The 6,000-nt window shown below is 32.5% G+C and overlaps 1 protein-coding gene across 1 annotated transcript in view; it reads right to left on the minus strand.

Annotated features, from left to right (window-relative positions):
- The window catches only part of LOC111639946 (eukaryotic translation initiation factor 4 gamma 3-like), a 135,994-nt gene extending 130,686 nt beyond the window's left edge, over window positions 1–5,308 (minus strand). Inside the window, exon 1 of the mRNA XM_023385910.1 lies at window positions 4,832–5,308. The gene's annotated coding sequence lies outside the window, so the exon portion shown is untranslated. The remainder of the gene's footprint in view (window positions 1–4,831) is intronic.
- Between the last annotated feature and the right edge of the window lie 692 nt (window positions 5,309–6,000).

Consider the following 6,000-nt stretch of genomic DNA (forward strand, 5'->3'; position numbering starts at 1 on the left):
ACAATGTAAAGATAACAGGAATATGTGAATGAACAGTGATATTCAAACTCACAATTTACCAACAGAAAAAATATTACTGGAGAATGGTGATGATGAAAATGACAACAATTGTCTAAATAATAAGTAGTGGGTGGGTGGTGGTTGTGGTAATGCAAAGGAATAAAAATTTTCAATCAATTTCAACTTATTTCCAAGAGTTAAACTCACAAATTAACAAGCATAAAGATATTCTAATCTTTCTATTCTTTATAATACTAGTGAAAGCAGCTTTATGTAAAAATTATGCCAATGTACAAGAATCCCAGTTCTTTGAAGTAATGTAGTCTGATGCCATGTTGGATAACTGAAAACTCAAAAATGAAAGGTTTAGCCATTTTAAATTAAAAATTACAAATATGAAAGCTTTAAGAATAAAAATGTATATTATTATACAGTAGGTGATTGGTTAACAAACAGTTTGGACTGCGAATAAATCAAACAACGAACACTTTCTCAAAAGATTTTTATGTTCGGACAACAAAACACATGTTTGTTATTCGAACACCTGATAGAACAAACAAGAAGCAACACTGCGTTTAAAATTTGTAAAACTATATTTTAATGACATCTATACATGGTTTATGGAACGAGACTTTCACAGTTGTATACACGACCTTTTTTGCACTAGTTGATTTCTGTTCTCTGAATTTTTGTAAGTGGTTTTCTGAACTTTTTATTTAAAAAACTGATAATATTATGGGGCCTAAATAGAGTGGTGTCAAGAACTGTGTTCACTATAAAAACTAGGAAAGAGATAATAGCATACATAAAGGTGGGCAGATGTCTGATATTGTAGGCAGATGACTTCAACAGGTCTACAGTAGGTAGTCTTTAGCTAAGAAAGACAATCAAAAAGACTCAAGCAGATAAAGGAGTAACGAAAATCACATCTGAAAAACAAAGACATGCTATCTGCGAAAAAATAGAAAGATTGCTTTTAGTTTGTTATTACATGTAAGTAAACATAGCAAGTAAGTATATAATTTATTTATTATTTGGGGTCTCCAGAACAAAATCAAACTTCCACAAAAATCTACGGTAAATTGATAATTGGTTAACGAACAATTCGAATAGCAAACATGGTCTTGGAACGGAATATGTTCGATAACTGATCACCCGCTGTAGTTACATTTTATGAATGGTTTGCTTCATATTGAAGTTGAACGATAAAAGAAATAATTTTGCAACACATGTTATTGTTTTAAACTTTCTTTAAAAAAGTCCCTTAAGAGATTTTTGTTTTATAGCAGTTCGTCCTTTCTTTGCCACATTGTTCTGCAGTCATCTCAGCATCACTTTTCACATCTCTGTGGTCTGTTCCAGATAGGTTAAGCTTTGGTCTTCATCACCTGGCCTCCCTCACTGTGGGATGTCTAAACCCATAATGAGCATTGAAAAAGAACCCACAGGGCAAAAACAATTGAAGTCATCTCAGAATAAACCACTTGCTTAGTACAAAGTTAAAGGTACTACAGTATTTACATGCTTGATACATTCATGGCAAAGCTTTTATGAATTTCAAGAATTCACTTACAGGTTTGCCTCAAATATGAGAAACCTTGGTTAATCAGGGCTTGGACAAATTGTGGTTCAACTGTAATATGAAACAAAAAAGTACTACTAGAATGTTTAGAAAAGAGCAAAATGTTAAAAAATATCCTTGCAGATTCAGCAGTTTTAACTATATGTTGATCTCTAAATTTCCCCCACTCAAAAACAGGGTGATCTAGAATGAATGTAGAAGTTTCAGAAAGTTCAAATTTATAAAAATTTAGATGTTTAAATATTGTAGGATATAATCAAAGATAAAGAATAATATCCAAATCTCTCAGCAACTGCAAAGAATTCAAGATCATGCCTTTTCATGCTAAATAAGTAAACAAGTCAGCATGCTTGTACATCCAGCAATGATATGGGATGCGATAAATTCCAGGTGCTTTAGCATCCTCAGTTTAATCCTTCATGTTAAATAAAAGGCGGAACACTGTGGGTTTCCTTGTGTACGCTAAACGTATGTTTAAATCCTTGGTCATCATCTTGACAGGTTCAACCGGACACTAACCAGCAATGATGCACATACACTGTGTGTTAAAGTAATGCATGCATAAAGTTCACAGTGCCAAGTTTCTGGATTGTCAGAGATCATATGCTTCTTTGTATTGGAACAACAAATTAACAAAATTTTATTACAAACTGTGGAAATTTTTAATGATACTTAGGCAATATTTGCTACAACAATGCTCAGGTAAATATACAGTGATAACAAAGCTGTCACAAGCCAGGGTTTACAAGTAATACATGAGGTTTAAAGAAGGTAAGGGAATCTGTGGAAGACAACTTGCATCCAAGCAGACTTGCCACAATGTGAAATGAAAAATTAATTGATCAGATTTGGGAATAAATTAGAGGCAAACAAATTTGAACAGAATTGACGATGTGACAAAAAAATTTTCCATGGTTAGGTCCACAAGTTCCTTCACAACAATCTCAAAATGTATTGTCTACCAGCACATTGTCTCAAGAATACTGACAGATGAACAACAGACGAAACAATCCATCTGTAGAGAAATGATGCAGTTGATAAAGTTCCTGATCTCTTAATAAAACATGATGTTTTGTGTATGTTCCACAAAGGCTTTGACTTAGAAGTCACCATCCTCTTTGCATCAATAGTAGTATGCAAGAACAGATCAAAAAGGGAGAGAAATCTGCTGAAGATTTATGATAAGGGAGTTGCGTGCACACAGTTCATCTCTGATGGTCACACAGTTGAGAAATATACTATACATTGCTTTTATGGAAATCAATCAGAAAGAAATGTCTAGAACTGAGCTGCAAAATCTTGGGTTCTGATAAAAATACCTTGCCAAACACCATATTCCTGTCTCTACCCTACTCTCCCAATTTGGCTCCTGTAGATTTTTACCTTTTTATGACAACTCCTTCATTGACTCTAATCATTTCAAGCCATCAGAAAAGGTATGGCAATTTTTATTTTCATTCAACTTATTAACTGAACTTAAATTTTAAAGAAGTTATCCATAACAGTTCTGTTAATGGTTTGAAATTCTTTGTTGTTTCAGGCCATCAGCTTCATGTAAATGGAAGACATCATTTTGGACATTCACTATATAATTAAAAGCAAATTACTTACTTTTACTTATTTTTTAAAAGCAAATTAATGACTTATTAACCTTGAATTTTTTAAAACAGATATTTATCAAGGCATTAAACCACAGACTGCCATGTTGCCATATAATGTGGATCACATGCATTGGCAGACATGTGTAATCTCCAATGTTTTAATAGTTACACAAATTTCAACAAACAAATAGAATGCAATTATTCTTTTACCTGAAATTTTGTAATCTATCATTCATCTTATCAAACAAACATTTCTATTAAATTTAAGCTGAGAACTTCTTGTAATAAAAAATGTTTCTATGTTAGACAGTTCTATCATTTAAGAACCAAACGTCGTTCAAAAACTCGTGTAAATAAACAAAATGTGACTACATCATTGCAATTTATAATAATAAACAATTAACTTTATTTAATTAATCTTAAATAAATATTATTTTATTATGATTAATTTCTTTATTTATTTATTCAATTATACTAATTCTGTTGCACTCACTTTGCTTTGAAAATTCTGTTCAAATAGAATTCAAAAACAAAATGGAGATTAATCAAAACTGGATGAATGTTCAAGACTTTCAAGCTGTAATAAAATCTTTGGCTGATCTACATTATACTGTAACTGAATTTTACTATTACAAAATTACTAAAGAATTTTCACTTTCAAAATGTCTACAATAAAAACTCCCTCAAAAGTATGTAACAAATGCATTTAAAATGTTCATTTTTATCAATTTTGTAATTCAAATCAGTATTAATTTTACAACAGACAAAAGCTTGTTTAAGTTATTGATGTTTGGCATTCAATGTTAGAAGTTTAAAATTTTACATTAAAATAACTATTTCATTTAGCACAACTTCCACACAAGTAAATGAAAATAAATATTTTAAAGCACTGTCAACGTCAATCAAGATAACAGATGATGACAGATACAGGAAGCTTAAATATTTATAATTCAAACACAGAACTATCATTGAACTTAATAAATTTGTTAAATATGCTTGAACGATTGCAGGTTGTTTTTTTTTTTTAAACCTCTTTCCATACTGTGTACCAAGAGGGCATTTTATCCATTCATCGTGGGAATGGCCAGACCAACAACGGAGTGACTGGATGGTGAGGGGCAGGGATGATATTATGCTTTTATATGAAATGGTTAAATATCCAAAGCAGTAAACCCTCACTCTAGAACTCAAGTTCAAGTCAGCCGAAATTTTCACGAAGGGTTGGCCCGAATAGGCCGCGTTTCTTTACGCAGCACTCGAGAAGTGCTTTACGGCAAACTCTCTGAAACCCGTATCTAAACGGCCAACGCTGTTCGTGACGTCATTTCGCTAGACTCTCGCTGTATAAAGAAACGCAGGCTATACGAATTGGATCCCGTCCCCATCGTTCCGCCACATCCACGGTTTTAGGCACGTTATGGCCTGGCCGAACCCCGTTAGTGCCGAGGGAAGTTACACTTTTACATTAAATTTAAAAAGGTGTTACGTAACCACAAACACATTTGTAAATAATATTTCGCTTTAAAAAAAAAATTAAAGAAACTACTACATAAAATATTAAATAAATTTAATTACCACTTTATATATTAAGAAATTTAAAATTATACATCATATAACAAAGAAAAATATAAAAAAAAACTGTACTTACTACGTAAAGAGACTGTGACGGGCGTCGAAGATCCACGAGAAACAATATTACTGTATTAAAATTAAGTAAAATATCGATTTATTTGTAAGGTTTTTTTTTCATAATTCAACAGTAAGTAAATGTATAAAAGCTAAATAAATGTTAGGAAATAAGCTAAATTAACAAAAACACAGCACATTCCCGTCGATAACGTGACATATGTCACACGCATTAACGTCTGGATGAGAGAGAGAGACATTGAGTACGCACTACGATCAATTCTTCAACGTAGGTCATGAATTATACAATTTTGTCGGTTCAACGTATCCAGTAAACGCTACGAAAACCAACCACACGTCATCACCGAAGGCGAGGAGGTCACAACCCCTACATTTAGTGACTTCGATCAGCTAAGCGCTCCCTCCCTAAAGGCAAACCGAAATGTCAAGTGCGCACTATACTCCGATTATCGTCACAGCTGTGTCGAACACGCTTTTAAAACACTAACCAGTGACTTATTTTCGCGTTTTAAATGTGATAGAGCAAAAAAAAAAAAAAAACGCTTCGTGAGGTGTGACTTAAGTTAATAAAACGAGACATAAGAGAGGGGGAGCGAAAGTACAGTACAACGCGATCATTGAAAACTTCCGTTGTGAGCTCACAGGTGACGAAATTAACGTCACAGATCGAAAAGTATGACGTAAGCGCCGACTTTGTTCGTGTAATTACGCGAATAAAGTATTTAAAAAAATAAACAACGAGGGTATTTACGAGCGTGTTTGCCGTATTACTGAGAGAGAGAGAGAAACTTGCGACTTTCTAAGTAATAAATACAGAAATAAATAAATTACGAGGCCAGTTCACAATCAGAAAAGGGGAGGAAGGGAACGAGAACGATCAGATCAGAATTGTGTGTCATCTAAATGCCTATCTGTTCAACGGTATCGCTTCTAAATTAACGCTTTAATGAGGAGATTTAAAAAAAAATAAGAAGAGAGGGAAAAAAACGATAAAGAAATTTCCAAGTTTGATTTTCTACCGAAAAAAAAATAATAATTAAATTTATCTTCGACGAGATAAATCCATTATAATCAATCATTTATAAAATTAATTTAAAATAAGTGTTTAAAATCTTTAGGAATAAAAAAAATTTTAATCGTACTTTAAAAAACATGTTTAAAATATAAATT

Source organism: Centruroides sculpturatus, unplaced genomic scaffold (genome assembly GCF_000671375.1).
Source record: "Centruroides sculpturatus isolate CEXI.00-Female unplaced genomic scaffold, Cexi_2.0 scaffold1427, whole genome shotgun sequence".
Lineage (NCBI taxonomy): Eukaryota > Metazoa > Arthropoda > Arachnida > Scorpiones > Buthidae > Centruroides > Centruroides sculpturatus.